Source organism: Camelus ferus, chromosome 28, assembly GCF_009834535.1.
Source record: "Camelus ferus isolate YT-003-E chromosome 28, BCGSAC_Cfer_1.0, whole genome shotgun sequence".
NCBI lineage: Eukaryota > Metazoa > Chordata > Mammalia > Artiodactyla > Camelidae > Camelus > Camelus ferus.
This window is the reverse complement of record NC_045723.1, coordinates 1,069,820-1,082,636: the sequence shown is the minus strand read 5'-3', so window position 1 is coordinate 1,082,636 and position 12,817 is coordinate 1,069,820. Positions and strand designations below refer to the sequence as shown.

Sequence of the window (12,817 nt, the reverse complement as noted above, 5' to 3'; positions counted from 1 at the left end):
TTATCAGGGTGAGAAAAGGACCTGTCTCCAAAACAGTATCCTCTCACTGACAGTGCGGGGAACGGGCCGTTCCCATTGTAGCTGGATGGTTTATTGAGATGTTAATTCACTCTTGTTCCTATTACTATTAGTGCCAATAGAGTTAATTTTTTCCTTTGCCAGGAGTCCTGGAGATCTGTGATGCCCTTGGCAAAGAAGAGAAGGATCCAGCCTTTGGTTTCTAAGTCTGAGGCTCAGAGGGCTGTGGGGCTCTTTATCTGAAAAGAGAAAATTTCCAGCGAATAAGTGACACAGGGCAGAAGGTATGGCTCGACCTTGAGGGCTGGGATTAGGTATGCAGTTTGGTGAGGGGGGCAGCCCACATGTGCTGGAGACCTGAGCTCCAGTTTTCAAGTGTCCATAAGGAAGAATGGCTTCTCAGAGGGCTGGGGGAGGCAGAACTCTAGGGGACTCTTGGGTCTTTTTATCAAAGTGTGGTACATGAGCAACAATGACCATCGTCTGGGAACATATCTGAAATGCAGAATCTAGGGCTCCTTCCAGAAACATTGAATATAATCTGTATTTAACAAAACAGCAAGTGCCTAGTGTTCACATTCGAGTATGAGAAGAACTTCCCTAGGTTACACTCTTGGGGCCTCGGCAGTGGTGCCTGGACAAACTCAGCACAAAAGAGGAAAGTGGGGCCACATGATGGGAAGGCTCCCCACTGGCTCAGACAAGATACTTCACAGCAGCAGTCATGAGCCACTAGTATCTCCTTACCACCCAAGGAGGGCAGGGACCTCAAAAACATGCCTGAGATGGAATTTCCCACCAACTCAAAAAGTGGGTTAGTGAATTTACAAAATATAAAGACACCTGATGTGTCTTCCACCCGAGTGCTGTGGAGTTAGTTTATACCCTTGACCTGGTTAAATGGATTTCCTGACAAGGTGTGTGTGAAATACCTAGTCCCTCCTATCAACACACACAATAGATTTTAATTATTTTTGTTGAAAAGTCACCAAAATACATGTAATTAGTCAGTTTTTGCTGCATAACAATCTCAAGAGCTTAGTGACTTATAACAAATGTTCCTTTCCTTGCTCAGGGGTCTCAGGCCCCATGGCTCTGCTGGGATCAGCTGGGCTTGACTCTGAGCCACAGTGGAGTTCATGTCCACTCCACATGTCACCACTTGGCAGAACCAACAGCAACAGCCACCCAAAGCATATTCTTCTCATTGCAGATGGCAGGTGACAGAAGCAAAGCATCCAAGCCAAACCATAAAGCAGCTGCTAGCATCACTTGCTCAGATTTCATTGGCCGAATCAAGTCAGATGGCCACACCCAGGTGAGTGAGGACGTCTGCCTCGCCTACCCTATTGAGAAGCAATGTGAGGTCACATGACAAAAGAAGAGAAGAGAGAAATGGGAACCAAAATCCTATCTTGCACAATACATCAGCCCATTTCCTGCCTTGGTAAACCTAATGCACCCAGGCAAGGCTGTCTGGGATGCTGAAGGCTCTGACCAGCCAGGTTTGGCTTAGGACCAAGAATGTTGGCAGGAAGAGAGAAGTCTGCTTTCTCTGTAGAATGCTGAGGCTGTCATTTTAAATATGCTCTGCTCATTTCTTATTAACCTGATCTGAAGGCACCAAAAAAAAAAAAATTAACTTTGGGATTAATCTCTGCAGTTTTGGTTAGTCAAGATTTTCCTGATTGAAAGCAAATGGCTTTATTTTTTCGTATTCAATAATTGTGAATTTTAAAAATGATTTAGTACAAATTCAGAACATGCTTTCTTATAAACAAGTTTCAAATAAATAATATATGGTATAAGTATAACAGCAAGGATGATGGCAACATTTATTGAATGCTTACTATGTGCCAGACATATTTAATTCTCAAACACCCTGTAAGTTATATTATTATCTTTATTTTACAAGTGAAGAAACTGAGACTTAGTTACTCATTAAGTCGTTTTCTCAGGGTCAGACAGACAGCCAGAAGCATGAAAAACTCTTGAACTGAACATCTCTTAGCCTCATTGTTCTTGTCCGTGAAATGAAAATAAGAATCCCCACCCTGATATTATTAGCAATAAAGATAAAATCTATAACAGCCAGCTATATTGCAGGCTTTCTATAAATGACATCTACTTTAAAGGAACAGAGCTTCTTGATCTGTGACAGGAAGGCAATCCCTGTGCCCCTTCCTCACTGTAGGAAACAGGTTTAGCTATTCTGAGAAGTGATTCCCAAGAAGAAATGATAACAGATAACCAAATTATTAATTTCTTCCAAACTTCTCTCCAAAATACTAAATAAGGACTTGGAAACAATGTTAAGGCAGGGTTGAAGGTTTTCTAAGAGAGAAGTACTGTGCTTTCATCTCTTGCCTCTGATAGGAGGGGGAGGTTCAAGACATGGGGGGAAGAACTGAAAACAAGTGGTTGAGCTTGTATTAGTCTTTTCCTGGGAGCTAGCTGGCGGGAGCTCTCCCAGGCTGGGGATGGGGTCCTGACAGCAGCAGAAGACTCACATACCAGAGAAATCAACCGTCACCCTATATTTGGTATCTAAAGATGCCACTCCTGTTGCAAATCCATTTATAATCTTTAAAGACATGTAAAATCCAAAGACCATAAGAGAATGTTATTAGCAAGTGGAGAAGTCACAAGAATCAACTTAATGTGCCTCTTTGTGGGATGTGTTTAAAAGAGAATCAACCGCAGACCCCACAGCATTGAAAGGATGGTAAATAAATACTATGAACAACTCCACATATATAAATTCAGCACCTTGGGTGAAATGGACCAATTTCTTGAAAACCACAAACTATTTAAATTCAACCAAGATGATGGGATTAGACCTTCAACATATGAATTTTGAAGGGATACAGTTAGGTCTGTAACAGTGAGTTTAGTCACATTCTGGGATACAAGTTCAAAACACAAAACTCTATCATATTTCTAAATACTAGAAGTGAACAATTGAAAGCAAAAAAGTACTGTATATGAGAGCTCACCCTAAAAGGAAATAAGTAAGTATGATTATAACAAAATATATGTGGAATATATGTGCTGAAAACTCTAAAATGCTGATGAAGGAAATCAAAGAAGACCTAAATATATGGAGAGACATACCATGTTCATGGATTGGAATATTCAACATAGGAAAGATATCAATTCTCAAACTGATGTATGGATTAGATGAAATTTCAATTAAAATTCTAGCAGAATTTTTTATATTTGAGAAGCTGACTCTAAATCCACGTAAAAGGCACAGAAACTAGAATAGCCAAAAGAATATTGACCTTGGAAGAATCCACTATCCAAATGTAAGACTTACTTTAAAATGACAATAATTAAGATAGTGTGGTATTGGCAGAGGGAGAGGCTCAAAGATTAACACAACAGAGAGTACAGACATAAACACAAATATGCACAATTGATTTTTGCCAAATGTGCAAAGGCAGTTCAATAGAGAAGTGATAGTATTTTCAACAAATGGTGTTGGCATTCATACACACAGAAAAGTAAACCTCAGTCTAAACCTTCCACCTTCCACAGAAATTGAATCAAGAGGGATCATAGATCCTAATGTGAAGCATAAAACTCTAAAACTTTTCAAGGAAAAGCTACGAGAAGAATTTTGCTACTTGGGGTTAGGCAAAGTGTTCTTAGACATCACAGCAAAGGCATGATTTGTAAAAGAAAAAAGTGATAATTTGGACTTTATCAAAACTGAGAGCTTCATTCTGTGAAACACACTGTTAAAGAATAAAAATACAGGCTATAGACTGAGAGGAAACACTTGCAAATCACATATCTGACAAAGAACATGAATCCAAAATTGTAAAAACTGTCTTACTCAACAAACAATCCAGTGGAAAGAAAGTGGCAAAAGACTTGAATGGGAGACAGCCTATGGATGGCAAATAAACGTGTGAAAAGAGGTCCAACATCATTAGCCAGGAGAGGAATGCTAATTAAAACTACAACAAAATACCACTATACACCTATTGGAATGTCTAAAATTAAAAACGCTAAAAACGCCAGGTCCTGGCGAGGATTTAGCAATATGGAACTCTTACACATTGCTAATTGAAGTGTGAATTTTTGCAGCCACTCCAGAGGGACTTGGCCGTTTCTTATAAAAATAAATACACAGATACCATTTAGCCCAGAAATCCCATTTCTAGGTATTTACCCTAGAGAAATGAAAACTTATGTTCACTCAAAAATTTGTACACAAATGTTCAGAGCTGTTCTATTTATAGTTACCCAAAACTGGAAACAATCTAACCATCCTCCAATGGGTAAAGACACAAAACAGCACATAATTCATTAAAAAGGAAGAAACTATTGGATACACGCACATATATCCAGGGGGATGAATCTCAAAGGCAAAAGGAGCCAGTCTGGAAGGATTCCATACATATGATTCCATTTATATGAGATTCTTGAAAAGATAAAATTATCGTGATGGAGAACAAACAGGTGTTTGCCAGGGGCTGAGTCAGGAAGAGGGTGTGACTAGGGTGAGGCGGCACAGGGGTTTTTTGGATGGGATTGTTCTATGTCCTGATTGTGGAGGAGGTTATACAAATCCAAAGGTGTGTTTAAATTCATGGAACTGTTCATACCGAAAAGTCTATTGTCATGTATCTTAATTTTAAAACATATTTTTAAAATCATATTTCTTTTTTTTTCACGTAAGATCAGTATTTTTACTATACTGCTTGGCATTTTATATTTGAGTATTTTATGGTAATTTTAAACGGTCTACTAAAAAGTACCAAGACATTTCAGTATATGACAAACCAATAGCACATCTAGAAAGATACAGAGGGTATATTTTATGGAAAAATGTTCCAAAGGTCAGTCTTTTTAATCACCTCTTCCCTTTCCCAGAATCAGCCAGTTTTGCATGATAGAGCATGTACTCATACATAGCTAAAGGTCGTATTTCTTGATGGGGTAGTTTTTTTAATCAGGAAAAAATACACATTATGGCAGAAATTGTTATTGTCCCCTACTCTCTTCTTTAGAATAACGAGTTTTCTCTGTGCGAGTGTTGGAAGGGCACACGGCTGCCCAGCTGGAGCCTGGTTTCAGCCTCCCTTGCAGCTAGAGGCAGCCCTGTTAACTAGGTTTTGGCTCGTGTGATATGAGTCCCCCCTTGAAAAAGAAGCTGAGTCCCTGTCCTTCCTTATCTCCTCCTGGAGGTGGTGCTCATGAGCTGCTCTCAGCCACAAGCCTCAGGCCAGAGGACAGCCACCTGTTACTGAAGCAGAGGAGCAGGGCCAGCTGGGAACCTGGATGACCTCACGGAGTGGAGCCCGACCTTCTGTGCTGGACTGTTGAGGTGAGATAAAAAGACACTTTGAACTTGAGTAGGCAAAGGCGTTTTCACGATTTCTTTGTCCGATCAGCTTCATCCCTGACTCCTTTTCGGCCCTTAGATTGCAATAACCCGTGCAGGAAACACCACTATCTGGAGACTGCGCCACAGACGCACTATTCAGAGCCAGAGTAAACCCAGATTTGCAGCCAGTGCCTGCTGAGGATACGGTTGTGTACCATCCCTGGTAAAAGTGTTACCCAACCAAACTCGGGTCCGCTCGCCCATGCACGGACACAGAGCTGTGGTGAAGGAAGTGCGGTGTTTATTGCGGGGCGTCAAGCAAGGGGTCCAGGTAGCTAGTGCTTAAAAGACCCGAACTCCCTGAAGGCTTTCAGGGAAAGGTTTTTAAAGACAGGGTGGGGCAGGGGGTGGTGGGGTTCATGATCAGCTCGTGGACATTCTTCTTTCTGGTCGGTGGTGAGGTCATCAGGTGTCAACACCATCAACCTCCTGGTTCCAGCTGGTCTGCGGGTTCCGTGCTTGTGGGCAGCAGACAGTTAACTTCTTCCATCTGGTGGGGGTTTCAGTGTCTGCAGAACGGCTCAAAGACACGGCTCAGAATATTATCTACGGCCACTGAGGAGGAACTAAAGGTCCTTGACTTTGTTTAATGGCTAAATTATTATTATTTTGTCCTGCATGACTGTTTTCCTTTCTTTCTGCATTTTCTCATTTCTCTGATTAAATATCGTCTTTGGAACTCGGGGAAGCCTAGGAGACTAAAGTTTTTCTAAAGACAAGAGGCAGATGGAGGACTTGGGGAAGGGTCTGTTCTAAGAAGTCCCCATACGTCCTGCTCGGTTACAAAAGGAATGAGTACAATATAATTGTTAAGGGCTTGGTCTTTGGAGCTGGGAAGCAGTGGGTTCAAGTCCTAGCTCTACTTCTTACCACCTGTGTAACCTTGGCAGCTGTCTGAACTCCTCAAAATTTCCATTTCCTCTGCCCTAAAATGAGACTAAATAATAGCACCTTCCTCCTGGAGTTGTTGCGAGAATTAAATGTTATGATGGATGTAAAGGAACTGGCACATAACAAGTTTTCAGTCAATGTGGCTTGTTCATTCATTCATTTATACACTGCATGTCAATTAAGTGCCTGTTGTATGCCAAGCACTTTTCTAGGCACTGGGGTGCCTAGTGACACAAAAAAAAGATCCTTGCTCTCCTGGAGGTTACCCTCCAGCTGGGGACACAGACAATAACACAATGTTAAAATAATAATAGCACGGACGAAATCAAGATGGATGGAGAGGGACGTTGTTAGTAATAATAGTAGCTCTGATGTGCGTGGGGCTGTTTGGATACAGTTTCCTCCCTCAGTTCTGCAGGTGGTGTGGAAAGCTGGGCAGGGTGTGTGTGAGCAGTGAGGACGTTCAAAGAGTTGTGCAGGAGAACCCAGGCAGTGCACAGCTGTGTGAGCTTTGGCAGGTGCTCTGCTCTGGGCAGTGTGTGGCTGCAGCCTTCACCTCCAGAGCCCGTGACTACAGGGCAGGAGGACCAGCCTGGAATTCTAAGGACATGGGCAGGAGACCAAAATCTCTGGTCCACCAACAAGATTTCAGATCCTCTGGCCCCATCTTGGGAGCACAGGTGGCCTCCTTTGGGGACCAGCAGCAAACAGAGTTAACTTTGCCTGACCTAATGGATGGCAGGCTGTTTTTACTGAGATGAATTGCTCTGTCCATGGATCAAGAACTAAACAGCAGTTCTCAACCCTGCTTTTCATCAGAATCACTTCTAGAGCTTTAAAAAGCAACAATACTCAAGCCCTCGCATTCCCAGACAGCCTGCTTCAGTGCAGCTCAGGGGTGGAGACCAGGCGCTCTTGCAATGTTCCAGAGTGATGTAGAGGCGGCCTCCATGTTGGGAGACACTGGCCCTAGATCCAAATTTCATGCTTAAACCAAATCACAGACCCCTCCAGGCAGGAATGGTCCAGATGCTGTGTCTCTGTAGGGCCATCTCGTTACTTTTCTCCCCAGCCGTTCAGAGAAGGGCGACCACGATGGAGAAGGAAGTGGGAACATTCCCAAGGGAGAAGCGGGCAGCCTCCCACTGGGGCGGAGCTCATCAGTCACGCTCTCCTCGTGGCCCGGGATGCTCTCTCTTCACCTCCAAGGTCCATCCAAACTGCAGGCTCTGCCTTCCACACCTCCTCTCTGGCAACAGCAGCCCCTTTGCAGTTTAGCCCCCTCAGTAGTAACTAGGTTTTACAGCTTATAAAGAATCATTGCATATGTTCTGTTATTTAATATTTTGGCACCCTATGAGACAAATGCTATAACCATTTTATGAAGGGAGAAGCCATGAATTTAGAATATTAAGTGGTTTGCAAAGGCCCTTTAATCTGTAACTGGCCTAAGAGGATGCATTGGTGTAGGTCAGCCCTCCGCTGGCATCCACACTTCGGTCTAGTACACACATTTGTTTACAAGCTTTTAGCCCTTGGTCCTTACATCCTGAGTGCCTGGCACTGAGGTGTTTGTTGAATGAATGAAGTGGGCTGAAAAGATGAGGGCGGGCTTCTTCTAGAATTGGTTAGTGATCTTAGGAAACTGTAGAAGGGACAGGTTTTGCCTTCTCAGCTCAGAGGGTGGGTGACAAGGATGTGTTCATGCTCCCCACCCTGAAGAATGGAAAGCAATTTGGCACATGCTGAACAGAAGCTTTCAAAAGAGTCAATTCGGCAATTACACTTCTAGGAATTTTTGCCAAGAGAATCATCAGAGATTTATGCCAACATGTCTATACAGGTTGCTAAAAACACGGCTGTTAATCAGAGCGAGGATTGTAAGGACCATAACTAGCCACAGTGTTTGCTATTTAAATCCATTAAACGTGGCGGTGAAGAGACGCCGCTGCAGAGTGACCCGGGACCCGGGTCCTGCAGCCAGACCGCCCGGGCTCCCTCCTGGTCCTGCCACCGACCCGCTGTGCGACCCTGGACAAGTGCTTGATGTTTCTGTGCCTCTGTATCCTCCCTGTGAAGTGGAACGTGCTAGGCCTTTAATGCAGGGTAGCTACTTCAGTTGTTTCCCTCCCACGGAAAATCCTATTGTAGGAGGTTAATGGCATGAGAAATTTTTTCACAAACATGTTATTCATTTTTCTAAAACAAGATACAAAAGTGAATGTTTAGCACAAGCCTAATTTGAATTCTAAAATGTAGCTTTTAGAACTAGAGGAATATGCGTGGTAACCAACAAAGGTTCTCTCCAGGCAGCAGAGGTACAAGGGGCTTTTCTTTGCGTGCTTTTCTGTGTTTTCCATTTTCTGCAATGAACAGTTTCTGGCCACATTCATACTAAAATGATAAGGTGGGTGGCATGGTGACCGCAGGGAACCTTGAGCTGGGAAGGGTGCCCGGGTGCCAGTCCCTGCTCCCCTGGTAGCTGTGGGTCCAGGGGGCCCCCCTTTCACTCGTGGAATGAAGGTGGGGTGGGGGGCAGAGGCTGGCTTCCTGAGGCCCCTCCAGCCCTGAGCTCCTCTGAAGGGCATGGTTCCTACGCAGAGACATGTCAGCTGCTTGCTCAAGAGGCAGCATAGACAGCAAGCTGGGGAAAAAAAGTTATCTTTAATTAAACGACATGAAACCAGTCTCCTCATGAGGCCATGAGGAGCCACCCACCCTCCCCTGAGAGAGTTCATAATTGATTGCTGAAGCCTTCCGTGAAGGCTGCTTTCAAGAGCTTGTCGGATGGTTCCAACGCCTGACTCATCTCGAGGTTGGCATGAGGGCAGTGCCTCTTTTCGCTCAAGTGGAGGTTCTTCTGCTTCTTGGGTGATGTCATGATGAGTGGTGTCCGAGTGTATTCTGGGCATGTTGCCTGCTATGTCTGGAGACTCTGGTTCCTCATTAAATTTTCTATACCTCTGTGCATTTAGAATGGGGTCCTGGCCTGCTTATAAGGGCTGTGTTTCCAATGACAGATTTTTCTGAGCACTTGGGGTATTATTTTGGTGCTTGATTTCGCAGGTACTGCTGGGGATCCCATGGTCCCTGCTGGGTCCCTAAGGGGCGGAGTGTCTCTGGGTGAAGGATGGAGTCTGAGGCCTGTGGGGACAAAGAGGCTTCCTGGGTGGTGGTGGGGCCACCTTGCCAATGTCCCCCAGGGCCCCCCATCTCTCCGTGGGCAAGCAGAGTCCCGGGGCCTGGTGGAGGAGGGGAACAGGCAGTGAAGAAGGAGAGATTCTCAGGAGGATGCTGCAGGCCGCCCTGCGGGCAGCCAGCAGGTATGAGGTTCACAGCACTCATTTAAAAGTATACACAGCAAACTGAGTAGGTGGCAGCTTCTTAAGATGCTGCTGGCCGAGATGGTTGGCAGGAGCTTCCTGGGGTTTCTCGGGACTCTTACAGCTTCCAGGTGAGCTCCCAGAAGCTCTGGCTACTCAGCTGCAGGCTGAGATCCTCTGCTCTGTGCTCCTGCAGCTCTTCCAGTGGCTGCAGAAGACCCAGTTCTGTGTTAAAACTCTTCTTTTTGAAGCTGTGGCCTCTGCTTTCCTGAAGTGTGGAGCCACTGGTTCCCCTCACCACATGTTTCTGTTTTTCTTCCTTCTGGGCTCGAAGAAAGACTAGACGGCTGTGTATCTAGTTGAGTGGGTTGACCACTCAAATGCAAGGGCAAGTGACACATGACCCTACTAGGAAGAGGCTCGAAGAGCCAGTGCACCGTTAACTATGTTCCCTTCCCTCTACACTCTAGTGGAGGCCCAGTCATCAGACCTCCACTGCTGACTGTCACTGGACACGAGTGAGAAGTACATGGGCGTGAGTTCGTTACAGCAGCATAACCTTGCCTATCCTGACTGATACAGAAACAATAAACATGGAGTTGAGCAAACATTTCACTTCACCATATGGATTACACAGTTTGAAGGTGGCGTATAATTTCCAACTACGACCTGAATGAGAAAACTGAAACGGAGTCCATACATCTGCTAAACACAAGAGCCGCCAAAACAAAAACAGCACAGGTCCTCAACTGTCTACATTTGGAAGGCTGGAAGTTTCAGATTTGTGAATCTTTTTTCTCCCTTCTTTCCAAAAGTATTTCTGGAGCAACACCTAAGGGTCAAGTCAGGGGTGGACGTGAAGAGTAGAAAGACAAATACGATACAACTTCTGTTCTCCAAGAGCTTGTCATCCAGCTCTGCAGATGGTCTGCCGCCGAGTGAACCACACGTGATACATGGGGAAGGAATAGTACTCACCATTTCTCCCGCATCTGCCGTGCACCAGCTCTGTGTGCATTTAATCCTCACCCCAGGCCCTCTAATTGGGGGTTATGATCCCAGCATTGGACTTGAGGGAATCAGGGCTCAGAGAGGATAAGTAACTCATCTAAGATTGCCTAGCTGGTGAGTGGCAGAGCCAGGATTCAAGCACAGATTAGCATCTCTCCCAAGCCGAAGCTCTTTTCAATGCTCGGGGCATGGTAAGCGTTAGCACAGAGCCAGGACCCTGGAGCCGAGGGAACTGAGGCTGGGCTCACCGCAGTTCTCCTGTGGTTTGGGGATGAACAGATCCAAACACTCTGTCCTCAGACCAGCTACAAAAAGCCTTAGTACAAGAGAAAAGCTGTTCTCCTTAGGATTCCCAGAGGTCCCCCGCCCTTCAGTGATGGGTACCTGGGACACCAGCTCTTCCAGTGGGTCAGAGTGAATCCAGCGGGGAGGGAGGCTGTGGTGAGTGGGCACTACCTGAGAGTTACTTCTCCACCAGACTCGCTCTGGCAGCACAGGTCTGCCTTCAGTTCACAGAAATTCCAAATGAAAGTGCCCTTCTAGCACCCAAGGAAGGAAGCATGCAAGTCCCTCAGTCACCCCACAACAAGACCCTAGGAAGCTTCCAGAAGCAAAAAGAGAACTGGAGGCCACATCTCTGATGAGTCCTGAGCCTATAGGGCGTGTTGCATATATGTAAGCTGACTGCTGGCCAGAAGGAGAGCCCGGAGGCTGAGAGCAGAGGGAGGAACCTCTGGCTGCTGGGAGGTAGGATCAGGGAGCCTGTGACACCAGGTGAGTCCCGCCGTCCACACTTCTGAGAAAGCCCAAGGGACACCTTATCAGCATCATGCCTCCTAGTGTCCGGGGCAGTCCGGGCAGGTTATCATCCTCATTGTGCAACCGAGGAAAGGTCACCTAGACCAGTTAAGTGGCCTGCCCTAGTCTAAGGCAGTGCTCTTGCCTCTGACCCCAGAGATGGCCCCTCAGGCTCGAACCAGGGACCTGAGCTTCAAAGCAGGTTTTCCATGATGGTTCAGACAAAGATGGAGGGTCCTGCGCTGGGCTTCTGGGCTCTCCTGGGTCATCCACTAACATTTAGGTTAAGAATCAGAAATGAGCATCCATTTCCCCAGTGAGAGTGCCACCAGACCCATACTGCCCATTATTCAAGTCCTTGGGATCAATTAGTGAGTTGTAATGCCCAGTTTTACAAGACTCAGACTCTAAGACTCATTGAAGACCAAAGAGGGAATGTCCATTGTGGAAAAACCTACTTACACCTAGCTTGCAAGCAAATTTCAGGGTCCTTTGCAATAAAAAGTCAGTCTTTCAGATACTTCCATGATTCTTGCAGCATGATTCCAATGCAGGTAGATTTGCTTAGCGATGCAATCGTGTTTGCTTTTCTTTTCCTAGAGATTTCTCCTGAGATAGTTGGCAGCCTCTTTTATTCAAAGGTTGTCTGTTGATTTTAAAACAAAGCAAAATAAACAGACGAAAAACAAAACCTAGTTTGGTAACACTCAGTAATCCCCAACCACCAATCCAAGAGTAGCCTCCGTTTATTTTACTTGTTTGGTTTTATGATTTTTCTATTTTTACTACGTCCTGTGAATATAAAACAGGCTGGAGTTTTAACAAGACACCAGTTTCAAGTGAATAATATTGGTGTGAAGTTAAACCGCATGTTTGTTTGTATTTTCACTTTATTTTTCTAATATTTCTCACAGAGCCATATGGGCTACGTTTATCACCTAGTCTGTCCTTTGTCTCTGATTTTCTGATTCATAATCAGCAAGCTCTGAAAGAGAAGAGAAGAAGGAGGAATTGTCAAGTTATAAGAGTCATTTCACTCGAGTCTATTTTAATTTAGTTGAGTATCATCCTTTCCAGCTTTCTCAGACATTCTTATCTGGGAATTATAAGAAAGGACTAAATGGAGTAGAGTTTTATATTTGTAGAATACATGTGTGTGCTAGGCATTCCAGCAATAAAAATGCTTTCAACTGCAATAATAAACTCAACTCTAAATGGCATAAACAATAAAGGTTTACTGTCTCACGTCACAGAAGTCCCAAGGTAGGATAATTCCAAGTTGGCGAACTCAGCAACTCAGTGACATCAAAGCCGCCCTCCCTCTTTGCCATCCTCAGGCTCCCCGTCGCCATCACTGTGGGACTGACTGGTTCTCAAG

General features: G+C 45.0%; 1 protein-coding gene across 1 annotated transcript in view; it reads left to right on the top strand.

The window, feature by feature from the left end:
* Nucleotides 1–1,231: 1,231 nt before the first annotated feature.
* The window catches only part of NPAS2 (neuronal PAS domain protein 2), a 195,022-nt gene continuing 183,436 nt past the window's right edge, over nucleotides 1,232–12,817 (top strand). The window contains exons 1-2 of the mRNA XM_032469704.1: nucleotides 1,232–1,336; nucleotides 5,217–5,356. The gene's annotated coding sequence lies outside the window, so the exon portion shown is untranslated. The remainder of the gene's footprint in view (nucleotides 1,337–5,216; nucleotides 5,357–12,817) is intronic.